The sequence below is a fragment of the Argentina silus genome, assembly GCF_951799395.1.
Source record: "Argentina silus genome assembly, chromosome: 2".
Taxonomy (NCBI): Eukaryota; Metazoa; Chordata; class Actinopteri; order Argentiniformes; family Argentinidae; genus Argentina; species Argentina silus.
The window spans coordinates 14,568,141-14,589,593 of record NC_139656.1 but is presented as its reverse complement, the minus strand read 5'-3'; positions in this window follow the sequence as shown (position 1 = coordinate 14,589,593).

Below are 21,453 nucleotides of genomic sequence, written 5' to 3'. Positions count from 1 at the left end.
TCAAAGCCAGTTCTTCTCCCCAAAGTATCAGAAAGGTCTGTTTTGTCCTCAGGGGCTCTACTATACAGAGGAACATACAGTTAGTTATATACTGTTATACGGGAGGTATTTCCAAATTCATATCCAATAGAAACTCAGGGAGCTCACTGTCTCTCTCTCTCTCTCTTTCTCTCTCTCTGTCTCACACACACACACACAAACGCACAAGCACAAATGCACACACACACACAGAGGGAGAGCTACAGCACAAATGAGAGGGAAGAAGGGAATGGGACACAAAGAAAGTAATGGCCTCAATATCCTCAGTTGCTGTAGTAATGAGTTTTTATTATTGCTGCTCTGCTAAAAGACCAGGCTATTACCATCCTTTCACACAGTAGAATGAGGATGTGAAGCTGATGGTGTCAGTCATCGCATGTAAATTGAAGCAGTATGGTTTCTTCATAGTTGCTTTAAGAAGAGACATACTGTACATACACATTACTTTCACTTCATCTCACATAATGTCATCTCTCTCTCTATCTCTCTCTATCTCTCTCAGAGGAGATGATAGAGAGAACCTATACATCAGAGAGTGCCTTAAACAGTCATAAAACTGCCATGATTGTAACTGTTATGATGTTTGCTGAAGATATTCCTAGTACTTTGGCTTCCTTTCACACTCGTTACTGATTTAAAAAGAACCACATCAGAGAAACCACTCAAGGCAGGGACCATCTAGAGTGCTTGTTATCACAACTGGCATATTATGACTCAAATAATAATAAATAATTTCGAAGGATATTTGAATGTGCAAGTGGCTCTCTTGGAGTCATCCCCTGCATCCTCCAACAACCCACAGACTCATTTCACAAAAGACAGAATAATAATTGTTCACCACCATCCTTATCATTCATCCTGAGTGTCTCTGAGGCAGATAGTAAGAATTTGTGGAACATTCAAATTACATATTAAAATCTTAACCGTTGGCTGAAACAGAACCCTTTCCCAGCTGCCTCCTGTCTTTTTAATATATTTTTTTATACCATGACTCAACTCTTGTGGTTTGTCTGGGCTCCTTGGCTCAGTCGTCAGGGAGTCCGTGCCTTTGTCTATTGAGCTGGGCTTGGATTGGCCATGTTTCGGAGTCTGAGGGACCCCTATTTCGACTGCCAAGGTCCACCACCACCCCCACATAGCGGTTTATATCCCTTGACACTGGGGGGTTGGCAGGAGGGAGCACGCCCACTCATGCACACTTCCTAGGCGAATCATAGTCATCCTCAATGCCTCACTGAAAGATTTTGTTTGCATTTGGCATAAAGTCACACTCCGGAAGGCAGGCATCCAAACCAGCTGCTTGAGAAATCTGGCCCCAATGATCATTAGATGTATTTACCTCATTCTTGTCTCTGACAGGCTGCTTTGTGTGGACTTTCTTTGTAACCTCATAATGAGGGACCCCTTTATTCATTTGCACACTCTCTTTCAGTCCCGCTGTGCTGTTAGAAAGAAATCATGCAAAATTATATCATTTGGGTTTGGCCTGGACAGACATAGGCTATATCATTCCATTCCAGTTTGAACTGCTCCTCACCACACCACACACTCTGCTGGCTTTTACATATTGATGCTATTGCTGAGTGAACGCTGAGGCACATTCATACCTTCTTCCTTTATCTGAGCTTTCAATACATTCAAGGTCAACAGGATATAGAGAACAAGTAAGACACTAACAACTAAATCATTAGGGTTACAGGGGGCATTCCTCCCCAGCTTATGGGAAAGAAAGATGGCTTTACTTTTCCTTGACGATGTGCCTAAATGATGTAGTCAATTTTGCATAGTGCATCAGAACGATTCATGAATGTGTATTGATACATTTTGCCTTAGAGTGGGCTACATACTAAAAACTCACCTCTTTAGAGAGGCCTTCTTGTAATCTTCTTTCTTATTTTTAGTGTATTGTTTGTTTTTCAGTTTTTTAATGCACTCAGCTGTATGCGCTAAAATGTATTATTAGTAGGCTATTATTATTACATTGTGATTTACTTCAGCACCAGCCATTAATAATACAATACTTATGAAGACATAAATGGCAGACAAATGGAGATAATCATTCAAATCAGTCAATGCTACTCTTTCCCTCATCAGCTGTCGCAGAGACCAACCTGCAACGTCTCTTCAGGGGAACATCTCACAGGATATAGATGATGGACGTCCTTCCAGCAATATGCACCTGCAAATGTCTGTTTGTCTGACCTTATTTTGATGTGAATGCGAATAAATAACGTAATGTATTGGGGAAGCGTGCAACCATGACGGCGCAACCCCCTTCTGCACAACATACATATTGCCACTCCAACTTATGCGTATCCTACCGTTTTCCCTTCACACTCCAAATGGTATAGCCCATGGAATATGAATTATAGACAAAATCTATGTGCATCACATCTTAAGTCGTTCGGGAAGGTGATAGTGTATCCTGCTGTCCCTCTGCGAATACACAATAGGACCAGAAAATTATCGGCGCATCAGCGGCACCTAAAACAAAGGTTTGCTTTTGCTGTCACATTGAACCCTTATTAACAACAGTCCGGGGAAGTCATGGAGGGAGTCAGCAGCAACAGGAGCATGTCTTACAGTCGATGGAGTTATGACAGGTAAGCGCGTATGTTCTCACACAATTCGCCGCGTAATGTGAGCCGAAATAATTTGCCATCACCGATAGTCTCCATGTCTTTGTCTTTATTTATCATCATTGTTATATCCATTCGGAAGTTCTTGTAGTGAGTGACAACACCAAGGCGCAAAGCCGTTTAAAGAATCATCAGATCGGTGGATAAGTTGACAGGTGCAGCGACTGCAGTTCTATTGTTATTCTTGGGTAGATATAGGCTCTGTCACTGTATTCTTCTGTAAATCACTGCTAGTGATACATCATATCATTTGCATGCGTTAATGCGTGATACATTGACATGACCAAAGTAGGTTGCCTGTATAATTCCCCACCATTTTTTATTTTTACCATGTACCAGCCTATAAAATGTGAATGCAAGCCCACATGAAATGGTAAAACTTGAAAATGTCAGAAGATATCAACATGAAGGAACCGAGAAGGAGATAATAACAATCATATCCTGGCACCTGACTTTAAGCTGCTTCATGACTAGATGCTGATTATGTGATAAAGAGGAAAGGTTAATTAATTATCCCCTTCATTCATTATTTAAGCTTCAGTAATGCTGTCAACCTATATGAATGTATACATTGTTGTTAACTGTTTCAAGATAGATTCCTAAACTCTCCTAATATTAAAATCAAGCCAATTAGATGATATGCTTATTCACCAGCGTTTAGCAATAATGCACTGTTACATGAAATAGATGTCTCAGCATAATTGGACGAGCTGTAGTAAACTATTCCAGTAGCTCCTCCCTCCCATTTTGTAAATCATTATTAATATACAGTACAGATGCAGTTGCTTGTAGTTCCTGTGTGTTGACTCTGAGGTATTTCCTTATTGATCAACAGAGGCACAAGCCTGTCAGCAACATGCAGTGGTGGGGGTTCATTAACTGACAATGTGATTGGTATTCTGTAACTTTGCTTGGAAATCCCAATCCCAAGGGGTTGCAGCCATAGCCCCTCCTACAGCTTCAGTCAATTTCTCAGTGCTGTGCAACAATGCTGAAAGAGAGAGAGAGAGAGAGAGAGGGGGGGGGGGGGGGGTGCTTGAACCTCACAGCACATTTCCTAGCACCATAATAGATACAATATGCAAATGAATAGAGGTAGGATAGTTTGCTCTTACAGTATGACGTGAGAGGTGCCAGTGTTACAAGGCTGTGTATTAATATCCGTCACATGTTTGACCCACACACATCAATGTTTATATGAAGTAGGGATGGGCATTCGACTAAATTGTCTTAGTCGATCGTCGGGAGAATTAACGATCGATTTTCGATTAATCATTAATATTTTTATATTAAAATTCACTATTTATAGGCTATATTCAAAATGCAATGGAAATACAAAAACACAGCGTGTTTTCCTCATTGAGATCTTTATTACAAGATGAACAACTCTTGTGGCAGTTAAACTTACAAGATGAACAACTCTAGTGGCAGTTAAACCGGATCCGTTCAATTGAAGATACGCGCTGCTGGTTACGCGCAGCGGAGCCTGCAGCTAAGCCAGTGCTTATAAACACAACTGACCCTCGTTTTTTTCGCATCGCAGCTCCTCCGTGCTAACACCGAGTTGATGCTAGGTTGAGACTGAGAGGAGGATGCACCGCCACTAACCAGGGTCGGATGCGCGTTTGTTCAAGTGGTACATCAGTTGAGTCGTGGCCGAGTTATACTTATACACAGCTTCGCAGTGTTTGCAGTTAACTAAGTCATTTTTAAAAACAAAATGGTCCCACACCACACTTCGCCGTGACCTCTTCATGATTACTTTTGAAATACACGGAAACTCGCAGGTAACTGAGTAGGCCTGTGGCGTTTTTTTCAAATATTGCCCCCGTGTGGTAAAATTAAGCAATAAGCCCCAAGAGGCCACGGGTTTCGCTGATTTTACAACAGGTAAGGGGAGTTGTTTGGCACGACGCGAAGCCTAGTTTCATCGACTAAAAAAATTATGTCATCGACGAAATTCTAATGATCAATTAATCGATCGTCGATTAATCATGCCCATCCCTAAAAGTAGCCTATATGCTATATGACTACCTATGAAGTGGCAGTCCATACAGCCATGAGTGTCTCGAGTGTGGCACTCACGATACAGTCATAAAATGAGAGTTGACACAAGCATTCAACACCAAAATCCATACAATCAGAACTGAAAAGCAGCCATATTCTACATGCTAGCCTAGTTGATGATAAGTTGATGATAAAGCTTGTTATAGTTGTTTATAATATAATGATTGACCCTGCTCCTGTGCTTCTCTCATTGTCAGAGTCAGATCGATCCTGATTTTAAATGCTTTACATATTCCATTCAAGGTGCTGCTGTATCGTTTAAAATATGCTCATGAAGCTGCTAGCTCTAGTGTTTGTACATCGTAATTCATGGCTGAGCCTGCAAGAGCTGGAGCAGCAGCATACACACTCACTCACATTGTGTGAGTTCAACAGCCCTAGCTGGCACCCAGTAAACACAGCGACCCAGAGATGGAGAGCATTGACAGCCAAGGTGCTGAGGCGAGATACTATTCAAAGTGAAAGGGGCTTAAATTCGCCCCGATTGCATTTTCATAATTTCTGTCTGCTGAAAATGATCCATATACATGTCAAGCGATCTCTTTAAAGTTGATTTGGTATACTGTGGTTTTACAGCACTTCTATAATGGGCTCTAACTATTTATTTTTGACAGAAGGAACCCATTACAGACCAATTAATTGATGCAATAATGGAGCCAAGAGGAGGGTAATAAAGCACATTACTGCTGGAATAATCATTATAAATAATGCTCCTGACATTTATAATTGTTGTAAAAAAAATAGACCATATCAGAAAGTAAATAAATTGTGGAAATTAGACAATGTGGTCTGTGCCAAATAATCTGTGAAGATGGAGTAGCATTGGGATAGAACTGAGTTGTGATTTTTCTGATGTTCTAGGGGTGAGTGACAGCAGGTCATTTCCTGTCCAGGATCTGGATGTGCAGTCATTGCTTTTCTATGAGATCTCCTGGGGTTAATGGACTTTTGGTGCACACACTAAACCCACTGCACACACAGCTTGTACTTCAGCGATGTCGGGGTGACAGAGGGTATGGGATTTATCTCATACGGGCTGTTTTAAGTAGGGAAATGGAAAGGCATTGATACATACATGCACACTGTACATATTTACCACACACACACACACACACACACACACACACACACACACACACACACACACACACACACACATTCACATAAACCCACTTTCCAGATGAAGACTAGACACATCTCTAACATAGGCATATCAGATCTGCATTTTGAGTGCACAATCTTTTATCAGGCCTTCATCCTCATTACGGATTGCAGGCGCAGGTCCACAGTTTATCTTTGACTTCCACGTCCTCCTCCTCACTGCTGAATTTATGTGAGGCTAAGTAATTAACAGTAACGGTCTGGTATCGACTGTGAGGGGGAAGAGAGGGCCTCTGCCTCTGTCCGACTCAGGCAGACAGGATTTACAGGGGTTGTATTAGACAATGCTCATAACACTCCCACTGAGCTGCAGCATAAACCAGACTGAGTTATGCCCCTGTAAGTGTTTGTTCATAATACACAGGTGTGTGTGTGTGTGTGTGTGTGTGTGTGTGTGTGTGTGTGTGTGTGTGTGTGTGTGTGTGTGTGTGTGTGTGTGTGTGTGTGTGTGTGTGTGGCCTGGGTTGGCACATCCTCTGTTCGGGAATACGAAGGGTCTAGTATAAGATATGATTGGTTCTTTTCTTGCGTCCACTGTATTTTGAGTTGGATCCAATCATATTGGATTATTTATTTCAGGTCTCAAATTCCGAATGCCATATATGGATAACAGGCATTATATCGGAGATACATCATCTGTGAAAAGATCTAATTACCTCATAATGTATATCCATGTATTTATGAAACGGAGGATCCCCTGCCGTCTGATTAGTACAGCGCTTATTCACATCTATCTTATTAACATGATTAATGGACTCTATGTGATATACCCACAAGTGATTAACACTAGAAAACCTATTGAAGTGATGAGCTGTAACATTTGGAACTTTGATTTGACTTATCGTTTAGTGCAAAATTCAAAGAAATACATTTTTACTAAACCTTTTGCAGGGACCATGAATAGGAATTGTTTCCTTGTTTTCTTATCTGTGTTAGTGATCATGCAACACTGACAGTAATGTAAACCACACACACGCACGCACGCACGCACGCACGCACACACACAAGTGTTTTATCTGTGCCTCCAGTAATTCTTAATTAGATTTGACAGCATTTGTATATCCACAGTATTCATACCATAAAACAATCCATATCACGTCATTAGGTCACTAGGAAAACTCAACCATGCAAGAATATGTCACCCTGGCCTGTGATGATCAATAGCAATAGTCGGAGGCACAGTGAGGCTGATTGCTCTTGGGGGATGAGCTAAGTGAAGAAAAGGACATTTGTCTTCCCTCCAGGGTGCTTTTTTGCCTACCCTGCACACTGCAGCATGGGGAAGCAGTGACACTAGTGTGCAAGCAATGTCCGAATCCTGCTCAGCCTGGTGTGTGTGAGTTTAGTTGCATCCTTGAGACACCACCTGACACCCTGGCCTGCACACAGAGAACTGTGGCCCAGGCCCCTTGACTGATGTGGCCCAGACTATTGTGGCCTATACCTCTCCACTGCTGTGGCTCAGACCCCTCCACTGCGGTGGCTCAGACCCCTCCACTGCGGTGGCTCAGACCCCTCCACTGCGGTGGCTCAGACCCCTCCACTGCTGTGGCTCAGACCCCTCCACTGCGGTGGCTCAGACCCCTCCACTGCGGTGGCTCAGACCCCTCCACTGCGGTGGCTCAGACCCCTCCACTGCGGTAGCTCAGACCCCTCTCCATTCTCTTCTCCCCATTATTGGTTTATCGTCTCACATGACCCCAATAATCAATCATGTCCAACAGCAATCTCCAAAGCTTCAGAGCTCCCCCATCCCCAGCCCTCACACGACTACCCAGGAATTGGGTTTGTTGTAGACTCACACCATATGTTGACACAGATCTGATACTAGCGTCTTGTATTGTTGGAGAAAGAAAATACATGAGGCCTTGACAAAATCTACACGGAGTACAGAGCTCCTTTATGCCTGAGCATCTTGTCTGTTAATTGTTTGCTGAAGCTTGTCCGCCTTTCCTATTTCCAGGCTAATTGAATCCCATCTGATGAATCAATTGGAAGGGGAGGGAGGGCCAGTCTTCAGGGAAGGTTATTGGTGATTGTTTCTAAAAAAACATGAATTATGAGACCAACTATGAGGGTAGCAGCTGTGTGCTATTACTAGTCATTCTACTAGTCTAGCGATGGTTGCCAGGAATTTGCTTTGGTGTTTCACTTTAAGAACATACACATCACAGAAAGAACATCACAAAGGGACAGCACACACAATACACCAAATATCTACTCCCATAAGTCACTATTAAAGGTGTAATATGTAACATTCATGCTTTCTAAAAGCTTTCTAATTTTTGTAATGACTATGTTTAATCAGAAGTGATCAGGGAACGAGATTCCTTGAAAGAAATATTTCATTTATGAACAATGTTTTGGTCCAGAAAATGGAAAATGGAAAATGGATATCTATGGGTGATATTGTTTGTAAAAAAACATGTTGTTATTGGCCAAGGTTGTTCTAGGGGAGTGAACTCATCGATTTTTACCTTTCTGTCCCTGGTGACTGCCGCTTTGAATCGTGCGCGCATGCAGAAACACAACAGCTATTGTCCGACACTGCAAGTCCATTTCAGGGGGTTAACTTCGTTCAGGTGACGGGTGGTCCTTGTTTATATTGTCTGATTGCTGTGGAGATAGCACTTAGGAGTGTGTTGCCCATCGTTAATTACAGCCACAGGTTGTGGTACTGGAGATGGTTTTATCTGCTATGGGCATGCGTTATGTTGGAACTTCCAGTTATGTAAATGAGATCAAGACTGAAGTAAATTGGAATAGCTCATTAATCAGCAGCATCAGATAAAAGCACGTTCTCACAATGCTGCCCACAAGAGTGAATATTATTTGGTTGTTTATGATACAGTTTTTGGAATGAAGACTGAATTATCTTTTATTGCTTATTCTTTGTGTCGCCTAATTGTCGCTGGCTACATATTTTTGATTTGATGATTGTATGATTTTAAATTGAGCATCTTGCCAGTTGCTATCAAATTTATTGGGATTCTTAGATGGCTGTATGTGTTTTTATGTGCCAGATTACTTGAAGTGATAAATTAAGCACGTATTATTTAAGATAAATTAAGCATTAGAGTTATTTCTTATGCTGTTAATGACCGGAGCAAATGATGTGTGCAAATTGATGTGTGCGCTTTTAAAGGTGTGCTGTTCAGATGTTAACACATCTTCATGTGAATATGTCTCACCGTGGGGGGCAGCCCACCTGTGGTAGCATTTGAGTGTGCCCCCCCCTTCAAACCACTGCAGGCTCTCAGGATGATGGAGGCTGCATGGTATGATGGAGTTACCACACCCCTTAGGTTGTTACGATAGAGAGTGACGGTGCCCTACATTGGTAAATTGTATATAAACTGATATGTTTTACAGTACATTGACCTCTAGTGTACAGTACAACACACCAATGTTTATTCAGGTCATCTGCACAAATACACCTGGCCTTGTCTCAACAGATACAGACTATAATATGGATATTTTTGTTCACAATATATGATTTGAATGAAACACTTGCATCCTTAAAAGTGTTTTGGAACCAGAGGTGAAAACAGTGTACTGACAGTCTGCTTTCTAATGATGACCTTGGAGGCTGCTCTGCTGAATAATATTGACAGTATGTCTAATTTAGAACAAATGTATCTTCTGCCAATAACCAAACACATTTTCAAAGCAAAATTGCATATTCTTTTATGAAAGATAAAATTAAACACTCATTATTTTTTAACTAATTTAATTTGACATTAAATGTTCCTGTAATATATATGGGTTTTCAGTGTCTGCTTTACCACAAGATATTTTCAGTCTATGTTACAAACTCTCCGTCCTTTTTCCTGAAATAAGATCTTATCCCTCTTGTTTATTGAAGCAGTATCGTGTTATTGTACAGTCTAACATTTTATACACTGAGATAGTGTGTGACATAATCTCTTGTGTCACCTGTGTTAAAATAACAGATATCTATTTATGTGTAGCACAATAGCTTGTGTGAGGCTCTTACAGTATATGCTAAACATGTATTTTGAATAATTTATGTTAGCGCAGAGATGGTTAATATAAAATGAATGAATGAATGAACCTAAATTCTAATCATGTTTTAAGTGGTAGTGTCAGTGTGTTCATGTATGAAGACATTTCTAGATGATGTTGCAGTCATAACAGGAGTCTTCCAACAGTAGAGATTTAATGAGACTATGCTGTTATTAGGCTCTGCACACTGCTGTGGGAATCTGTACCCTCTCAATCAAATGGCTATTTATGAGATACGGTAGTTTGAATAGTTGCAAAATGCCAAGTTGTAGATTTGTATTTCATGTGTGTTATTTTAACAGAAAAAGTGGCTAATACTTTATTTGAAGCCAACACGTGTTGTATAATGCCTAACATAATAAACATGTATGCATGTAGTTTCTTTCCATAGCTGATGTGTCTTACGTAACAACATATTTTCCACAATTCATAATGTCAATTATGTGTCAATAATGTGTTCATACATGCAACAAGCCTTACAGTGCCTTGACAACAACATCATTATGCATGCAATACGGTAGGGCTAACTTCAACTACACATGTTTTAATTGTGGTGCTCTGTCGATTTCCTTTTTCTAAGGCATGTGGGCCAAGTGTTCTGAAAACAAAGCACAACATGAGTTAATGCTTGTGGATTGCTGCACTTGACCGTGTGGTACATCATTAAGAACAAGTCTTGACCGTGTGGTACATCATTAAGAACAAGTCTTGACCGTGTGGTACATCATTAAGAACAAGTCTTGACCGTGTGGTACATCATTAAGAACAAGTCTAGAGTACCTCTTATTAAAGCAAAGTGTGGGGCAACTGCAAAGGGAGCAATTACAGGCCAGTATCTGCTGCAACACAGTCAATGCTATAGAATTATATAGACTGGAAAGGGCTGGAAAGTAAACTGCCTATCCCAGTGCTTAGTGTTTGTATCGATTCTGTACGACTTCTGTTTGTCGAAGATGTATTATGGTGCTGAAAAGAATAAACACCCGGCTGTGAGGTGAAATTGGTAGGCATGATTATAGGTTTACAGACAATGTTGGAACACCAGAGGCACAGTGATGCTGTCTGGTTCTCCACTTTTTGCTACTTTTTGCTTGCAATTGATCAACATGTCAAAACCCAACCTGTGATTTCTCTGATAATTACAGATAAGTCCTTGTAGTAGGCGTGCATTTTGAACATGTCTGACGGTTACATGATGAGATAAAGGACCATCCCCCTCTTCTCTTTACAGAGGCCTTGTTGTGCTAGTAAGCATAAACTGTCCTCTTCCCAGAGCAGGCTGTCAGTGACAATCGCACAGCCGAGACAAAGGTCCTGATATTGTTGATATCAATCTGATGAACTGTCTCAGCCATTGAGACTTTCAGGCAGTTTATCTCTGATGTGGAGGATTTTAGTGGTGACTACGGTTGAAATAGGTGACTGTGTGTATGAGTGTGCTGTGTGTTTGTGAGTATGTGTGTGTTGTATATTGTGTGAATGTTAAGGTGTGCGTGTGGTTTTAATAAGCAACTTGACCAAACAATTAGAATGGCCCCAATAGACTGTGATCTAGCAAGCTTGTGATGCAGTGCATGAGGCTGAGTGAGAGAGACACCCAGGCTCCTCTACTGGGGGGGGGGAGAGACCAGAGGGTAGGCTTAGTCAGAGCTGGAGATGAGCTCCATGTCTGCACACACACACAAGAGCAGGCCCTGAGAGCCCATTCGTTTAACTGCCTGGATGATTGCTGGCACCTGGTTCACACATAAGCTGCATTATTTGAACATTTAGCATTGTTATCTACACCACTGAGCATCTCTCTCTCTTTCTCTCTCTCTCTCTCTCCCCACTAGTGGGTGAACGACGATGGGGCCATTTTTCAAAGATGCAATGAATCACTCACAGACAAGTTTCAGCAGAGATGGATGATTATCAGTGCAGCATCTCAGTGTCCAGCCTGGGTGTACTCTGGGTTGTTATCAGCGTCCTTGGCTCATTTCTCAAGATGTGTAGGTGTAGCCATTGTAACAATTGGCTCAAGGATAATTTGAATAGATGTTCAATGAGGCAAATACATAACTAACACATCATAAAAACTTGCAGTTGAAATGTCATGAAAACAATGTTTTGCCAACATTTGTATGAATTATTTTGTCTTACTTGCCAACATACATATATACACACATAGGTACAGTACATACTTACAGTATTCTTACACTGTCATACTCTTCACACACACACACACACACACACACACACACACACACACACACACACACACACACACACACACACACACACACACACACACACACACACACACACACACACACACACACACGTTTAAAATTAGGGAGGGCAATTTTTTTTTATGAGCATGGCCTTATTTCTATTACAGCATATTAGATGACATATTGGACGCCATTCATATTCCATTCACCCAGCTCAATGTAACATTGATAGGTTTAGGCTATTTACATACCTACCCCGGGCATGACACTCAAATTTGCCCACCCTATACCTGAAGAATTGGTAAAAAAACACTGATGGATAGAGAAAGGACTGTAAGGTTTTAGGTAGGATGAGCGGACCCAGGTGCGGTGCATATAAATTAGATTAGATTAGATTAGATTAGATTCAACTTTATTGTCGAATCTAATCTAATCTAATCTAATCTAATCTAATTTATATGCACCAAAGATGCATAAATGAGGCAGACGAGTAGACAGCAATAGTAGGCTTACTTTTCTCAGGTGACCAACACACGGTGAACACACTGTGAAGACTAAGCGGGGAGTGGAGGGAAGTGAGGGTACATAAAGCATCAGTGACAATTAAACACAGGTGCAGGTGATAAGTCCATGAAGAGTGAGTGAGTGAGTGAGTGAGTGAGTGAGTGAGTGAGTGAGTGAGTGAGTGAGTGAGTGAGGCAGCACAGTGGGTGGCCGGAGGGGGACAACTAGAGGTCACACTGGGAAGTGCGACCCCATCCGTAACAAAGGACTGGACGGGATTAGAATAAAGACATACATTTATTCCTCAGTACAACCTCAGATGGTTATGATAAAGCGGACTCTACACACAAGTGGTCACATGACCAACTAACACAGGTTAACATTATGTTATATCTGACTCCAAAATATATTTTATGGTTAATAATGATTGATAACGATTTGCTCATCCCTGTGTGACAGACACTTAATCATATCAGATCCTAGATTCCATTAAGAATACCCAATATGCTAATACCATGCTCTCAAATTACAATGAATCGTGAGGAGTTTACGCTTGGTCCAATACATACTTGAATCTACCTGTTGTTAACAATGCATGTGAACATTAGACATTAATGGTGAACTCTATGTGATTATGTTGTGCTGTTCTAACAGAACTTTTATCTAGCGCACACAATCACATTTATGCGCATAGGAAGAATGAGAATAGTGTAATAATAATAGAGTATCAACAATTTAACCAATTTAACATCAAGTTAGGCTAAACAGGCAGGCATCAGGTTAGCTTAAACAGGCAAGTAGTAGGTTAGCTAAAACAGGTGAGACACAGTAGGTAAGTTAAAACAGACATGGCAATAGCTAAAACAGACAAGGAAGCAGGTTGGCTAAAACAGATGAGGCAGTAGGTTAGCTTAAACAGGCAAGACAGTAGGTTAAACAGGCAAGGCAGTATGTAGGTTAGCCTTCACATCACAGTTGATTACTTTCACACAGCCCTCTCAGCACTGGCAGGTGGAGGAAAGGGTAGATGCAGACATGACAACCCAGCTGTGCCCATGGCCCTGCCTGCCAAACAACACTTACTGATGGAGAATGTCTCTCTGATAAAAACAACAGTCCACTCTTTTCCATCAAAATATACGTTATAGTGCAGAGGCTTCTTTGGTGAATCTACAATCTAATCACTTTTATAAATTTGATCAGTTTATTGTAACCTATTGTAACCCCTGTTTCTTAGTGCGTTGTTCATCTCCTGCATTGAGTAAGCCTGTTTTTAGGCCCATTTCTATCTTTCTATGGTTGATGAAGTCCAGCCTGTAGGCTCTACTGTCGGTCCGTTGCTCCTACAGTAGCCTATGAGGTGAGCTACTGAGGCCATAGCAGGAGGAGCCATACAATATACTGTGTCATTTCATTGTCTAATGTCTCATTTCACTTTCTCCCAGTAGTTGGTCTTATTTGCTTTTGTCCCACCCCTACTGAGTAGATAGGGTGCATTTGAGGCACTCGGAATGCACTGTATTTGTATGCAGTAATAGTTTGTTCTTTTCTTCTTTTACACCATTGCTGTTTGAACCTCACTGGCAGGAACTGTACAGAGTGTTGTAAGTGTTTTAGAGGAAAACAGTTTAACAGATTTCCCAGTGGATTATGTTTGCAATATTTTCTGACATTGACTTTATGTGAAAGAGGATGTGTTTGTGTATACAGTACTGTGTGTGTGTGTGTGTGTGTGTGTGTGTGTGTGTGTGTGTGTGTGTGTGTGTGTGTGCGTGTCACTGTGGTTTCAACTGTTATCCATGCTCGCCTCAGAGGCTAAGAAAGGTTATCTTTCCCCACTGTCACATAACACGCCTCATCTTTGACACAGTCACTGATTTCACAGAGGGATGTTTTACAGCACAGATGTGTGTGCATGTGTGCAGGCAATGTATACTGTGGATTAACAGAGAAACATGACTTCTCATAGGTGGCAATTCAATCATTGTCAGGGGATGCTATGGTGATGGATAGAATTGACAAGATAAAAATAGTTCAATGAAAATCTCCTTCTTTGTCATTTGAACAAAAAAAAAGCCAGGCAGGGTTTCCACTTACACGAAGGTCACTTCTAATTAAACTGGAGCTTGTATTTCAAAGGTCAATTTGTCCGGTTGATGCATCTCTCTGCCCCCCTCTAGTCTGAGAGGAGAACGGATCTTCCCTTGTTGAAGCATCACAAATGCAGCCATCTGCTGGCCTTGCTTATTTTCCCAACTTCCTCTCCTCCCCACACAGAGTACACAGAGGATGCTCTGGAGATGACGGAGAGCGTATATATACACTCACTTAACACTTTATTAGTAACACCTGTACACCTTCTCATGGTGGAGGTGGTGTAATGGAATGTTTTCTTGGCACATTTTGGGCCATTAATACTAATCAATCATCGCTTGAATGCCACAGCCTATTCGAGTATGACCATGTCATACTCTGACCATGGGCATCCCTTCATGGCCAACATTTTTCCGTCTTCTAATGGCTACTTCCAGCATGATAATGCACCATGTCACAAAGCAAAAAAAAACAAAAAAACTGGTTTCATCAACATGACAGTGAGGTTCAGTGTTCTTCAGTGACCTTACCAGTCACTTACCAGAATCCAATAGAACACCTTTGGGAAGTGGTAGAACGGGAGATTCACAGCTTGAAAGTGCACCTGAAAAATCTGCAGGAATTGCGCGATGAAATCATGTCATCATGGACCACAATATCAAAGGAATGTTTCCAACATCTTGTGGAATCAATGCCACGAAGAATTGAGGCTGTTTTGAGAGCAAAGGGAGGCCCTACCCAGTATTAGTATAGTGTTCCTAATAAAGTGTTCGGTGAGTGTATACAGTGCCATTCAGTTCACCATTCAGAAATGACAACACTTTGTATGTATAGTGCCCCTATTTCAGGGTACCCAAAAGTAATGAGACAGATTAATCAAATGTCCATCACATGATAAAAAGAATAAGAAAGTGTAACTGGAGGCTGTAGCCTGTGTAGCCTGTATGCCTCTGGGTCTAATGCATTGACCTGGGTGCAAGATTTCATGCTGCATTTTTGTATGTAAATAATTATTATGGAGTGAGAGAGAGAAAGAAAGATCTATTGATAGGGTTTGTAGTAATTGATTAATTATTAATGAGTAATTGATTGAGTAATGATTAGAAATCCTAAATGACCCTCCTTTTCCAGAGAGATGTTATGTTTCGTTATAAGCTAAACAGATCACGTTCCTCTTGTGAAAAGGCTGTCTGGAAGAAGTGATGGTGTGTTGTATTCATTCAGATGGAAATACAGTGGCATGTGTGTAGTCATTCAGTGACCTTATTGGTCATGATGCAGATGACTGATAAAATAAGTGATTCATTTAAAGGGTAGAGAAGGGAGGTAAAAAAGACTAGGCTGGAGAGAACAATACTGGAGTCATCATCATGTTGAGTAGTCACCATCCCTCACTGCATGTTGAGTAGTCACCATCCCTCACTGCATGTTGATGTGTCATCTGCTAAGCAGAGCGTTGGTGTTCGGCATGGTTAAGGTCTGACATGATCATTCAATGTTTTTTAGATTCTAGTTAAAATGAAACAGGTCCTACCTGTGGGTGAGGCTAGATTGGAGTGTCTCTTTTTCTGTCACTTTGATTCAATTCACCATGTTACTCGTACGTCTGATTTTAAAATGTAGTGATCTTAGAGGAACTACAGAATTGTCCTTATCAGGATGTTGAGGTATACTGCTGCTGTACAGTATGTGACTGGTGTGGTGTGATGTTGAACAGCGCCACAATGTAAACAAATGCCTGCATCGTGGTGCACTCTGTTTTGCTGATGCCTGTGTCCCTCTTGTGGAGAAAGAGAAGAAACACAGTTGCCAACCAAACACAATGTGGTGGTGGTGAAATATATACTGTACTAGCGATACCCCGACAACTAAATGTTGTCAGGCTACCCTATAGTTTATACAGTAGGACATGTTTATAATGGCATTGCCACAAAGTGGTAAAGCAGACAGTGGCAGTGGTCATGAACAACCCTCTAAAGATGTAATAAAAAGAAAATAAGTGTTTCCTAAGCCATGGCTATCAGGGATTCTTTGCTCCATTCCCGTCTCTCCTTATTATAGGCTCGCATCGCAAGTAAAAATCTACAGTAGGCGCGGTCTTAATCAAATCGAAAATTACAATGTTACAATGATATTGTCACAAAGTGGGAAAGTAGATACTGGCAAGGAATAACCGTCCAAAACCATGCAAGAATAGCCTACAGACAACGTTTGTTTCCAAAAGAAGCCCTGTCTTTCACCTCGGTAAAATTAATTTTATAATGGATATTCGGTTTTCTCTCTTCAATAGCTCTTAAACCCAGCGTGACATGTCTATGAAAATTATATGTTCTTAATCAGGGGCGGATGTAGAAAAAATTATATACACTATAAACCATGTAAAAAATAAGAAAAAAAATCAGCCCCTGACATGTCACGCTGGGTTTAAGAGCTATTGAAGAGAGACGACTACAATATACAGTAAAACTAACTTTACGAGGTCTGGCTGAGACAGAGTGCATGGGCTCTGTATAAAACATGAAATGTGGAATGCAGGTATAAATTGTAGTCACTCAACAACATCCACTAGGTGTCAGGGTAGAGTTCTTTGTAATGCTATGAAATATAGCGCATGTCTAGAGACAGCCCCTAACTCCTTTGCCCTAGACACTCATGCAGATCTGAAAGGATCGGATAGAAGGCTCTATTTTGTCCTCTGATAGACTAAGGCAACTCTTCGCCATACACCTATCCTTTCAGATCTAAGGTCTAGATGGGCTGTGGGTTGTTTCTGGACAAGGATAGAGAGGATCTTCTGTCAGCCACAGAGACACACAATTATAGTTTACCACACATAGACTTGGGGGTGGGACTAGAGTGAGTGTAGTTATATTGGATATTATACAGCATTTGATCGTCATCTTACCTGTCAGTTCAGCATCATTCATTGTAGCGGTGTTCATCTTATAATATACTGTATGCTAGAGGGCTAGAAATAAGAGATGTAATGACTCAATAGGTGGTGGTGTTGTATGGTGTTGAGGTTGACATGTTTCATGTATCATGTGGTGCAACGATTTTTTGGGTGATAATTACTCTGTGGTTGCCATGGTCACAAGAGCAGCCCAGTGGAGGTTGCTTGTCAAAAGGAGCAGCCCTGACGTGGAGAAAAGACGTCAGCTCATCAACTTGCTGAGAATAGGAATATGTAATCAGGAAATATATTAAACAATGCATATTCTACTTTGTACTTTGTTTATTTTACAGTAAGGTAATTTACAGCAGTGTATCTGCAGTATTCCACAAGGTGGTGCTAGGGGTACTGAAATTTGGCCTCATCATATTCACTATTTTACACTATTATATACTGTAGTGGTTGAGGGAAACCTCTGAGAGGATCTGAGAGAATTAATGAAATACCTAAACATACGTTATCTTTGAATTTCTTATACACTGTTTAGTGACATTGCCTTTGCAACTATGCAACATAATTAGATAATTGCTACCATGGAAACTAGCCAGATGTCGGAATTAGCAGCATCGAGTCATAGCTCTCCAATGGGAAGTTACATGTTATGACTCTATGATACTGGAAAATAAACATGAATGTCTTGTTGGTTTACTGCAGGTGTTGGAATGGATATCTGGAAATGCTCATGTCGTTGCAATCACACATTGTTTATAGATGATAACTGCCCATCTTATCATTTCAGGGTATGACTCAATACAATACAAATTGAGGATTTGTATTGTATTGAGAAGAGTTGAACTTGGCATGTTGTTCCATGTGTAAGTCTGTTGTCATTGGAGAGGAGGACCCAATAGAGTCGTCAAGAGTGTTAGAGAGGAAACAAACCTGTAGTCATGTAGTGTTAATGTCCTAACTTGTTCACACCTCTGACTCAACAGCAATACAACCAAGCTCCTCTTTATTGGCATTCAAACCGTCCTAAACAAAGTTGGAAGTCTCTCACTCACCATTGATGGCACCACTGTACTACCCTCTCCCCACCTCTGTGGACTCCACCCTGGACTCCACCCTCTCATTCAACCTCCACATTAGCAATGCAGTCAAAGTCTCATTCCTTCACCTCCGCAATATAGCCAAAATCTGGCCCTCCTAAATTACAGATGGTCCAGAACTCAGCTGCCCGACCCCACATCAAATCCTGAAATCACATCACCACTGTTCTCCATGGTCTACACTGGCTCCCTGTCAAACCCTGTATCTACAAAATCCTACTCCTGACCTGCAAAGCACTCCACCAACTGGCCCCCTCGTATCTATCTGACCTCCTCTACTGTTGGTCACCTCACCATCCCCAAATCCAACCTCTTAGATTTGGGGATGGTGCATTCTCCAGGGCAGCCCCCAGGCTCTGGAACTCACTCCCCCCATCAGTCCATGACTCTGAATGCACCATCACCAAATCCACCAAATCCTCCCCCCCCCCCCCCCCCCCACCAGACAGAGTCAAGAGATAACTATGACGCTCTACTGTAGCCATAGAAATGGCACTAGTATTTGCTGCAGCATCAGCTGAACAAGTGTGAGACGTGTGCGTAATGCCCGCTAAAGATAGACACAGGACCAAGACTCGTCAAGACTTGTCAAGATGGCACCCTCATTTGACACCACTCTCTGCCATATATCTGCAGGGTGTGAGGTGTGAGAATGGGATCAGGATCTGATCTGTGATTGAGATACACATCCTGAGCAGAAGTCAGACTACAGATGCGCCTCATAGTAGAATAAGGTAGAACTTTAAATGAATATGTTATCAAGGCCTAATGACCTGTGTGCTTGTTGATCATTTATGAAGTATCTATGTAGGTCATATGAAGGGTTTATGAATGCATCATTAAACCTTTATATATTCCATTTAAAGAGTGACTGAAAACCACCCACCTAATCTAGTCATAAATGTGTGCCATAGGGTAGCCAATCCAACACTGCGATCGTATAGTACCTTTAATCTGCTTTAGCAAAACTGCTGCAGGTAATCTCCTGGCTGGTATCTGGATGTCCTTGGTGTTCCCTGGAGATGTATTGTTATTTATACTGTAGTGTAACAGTAAATATCCTTGGAATGATACAGGGGATGTTTGGAGTAGAGAGCCAGTCCATCTGGATGCCTTTCTGGGACTCTGGGACACGGCTTCATCCACACTGACATTTCCTAATCCAAATCATGTTTTATGCATGCCTTCTGTTTGGCACTGAGAGATGAAGTACTGTACGGAGCTTCTGTTGATGCGCGTGTGTGTGTGTCTGTGTGTGTGTGAGCGTATGCTTGCGTGTGCGTGTGTGTGTGTGCGTGTGTGCATGTGTGTATGGCCACCTCCACCTCCGGCCCCCATCAACCCAAACCCTCCTCCCCTCCTAATCTCACCCTGTCGTCCAGGCCAATGCCTAGTCCTGCTGTTCCTCCTTCCTGCCACCATGCTGTGGTATGCTCATATGCAGGCCTGGCTATGCTCGCGGTCACATACACTCACACTACACCGCAAGCTATCACTTGCTCAACATTGTCAGTTGTACACCGTTAGAAGAAAGTGACTCAAAACATCCGTATTGTGTTTTGAAACCATAAAAAGTGGTGGACCTAAGCTAATATCTGGTGTTTGAATGGTGTTTGAATGTAAACCCAATATAAGTGTTATTATACACTGAAGGTGATTTAACATACCGATGCAGTGCAATGACCACACAAGTGGTTCTTATATCTGGTGTAATTTTGGTCTGAATTTTGGTGTAGAGAGAGTGTGGCAAGAGAGTGCTGTAAAAATACTTACCCTGTTTTATGTTACACTATTCATGTTTTGAAATCCCCCAAAGTAGTGTACCTAAGCTAAGATCTGGTGTTTCAATAGTGTTTCAATGTAAACCCAATACATGTAACAAAACACCCAAATCAAGGGGATTCGGTGAGGAGTGTATCAAAAACCCCATAGTAGAGCAGAGACTCCTGATGAGGAGACTCCTGATCAACATATCATTGACAGTATTTGGAAACTTCAGAGGGAAGAGTCTATTGGAGCTCCAAAAAACAAAAAACAAAACATTCAAACACCTCGAGATGTTTTGTTTTGAATCTCTTAGAGGTGCTTCACAACTGTTGATTCATTGGTGTAATAACACCATACTTCAAAGCATCTCATGATGAGGGTTTCATACTGTACATCCTTTCAACATGTCTCAAAAATGTTTTTCAGTAATTTATGTATGGACTGCAAATAAATAGGGTTTGAATGGTTTAAATTGGTGGCAGCTCAGATGACAGCAATTTTGGGCTTTCTTTTAACAGTGTACTGTAAAATGTGCTTACAGTAATTGGTTAGATTAAACCCTGGATGATGCTGCTGTACTGTCCAGCTTCTAGTTGGCATGGCGGCAAACGTACCTTACACCTCATCAGGCAGGCAGGCAGGCGGGCAGCGCGTTGCCAGGGATCTCCATGACCTTCACAGGTGTCCTGTTACTGGCAGAGGGAGGTAGCAGCAGCCGTGGCCTGCTCTGCCCTGCGTTGGCCTTGACTACCCTGTGCTGGGCTGCGTTGAGCTGGAGGATCCCCCCACCCTACCCTACTCTCAATAGAAGGGACAGTGAGACCTGAACAGGGCCAGAACCTGCTCTGTTTATTATCCATAAATCAGTCTACACACCCAACGAGGGAGTGAGACAGTTTGTGTGTGTGTGTGTGTGTGTGTGTGTGTGTGTGTGTGTGTGT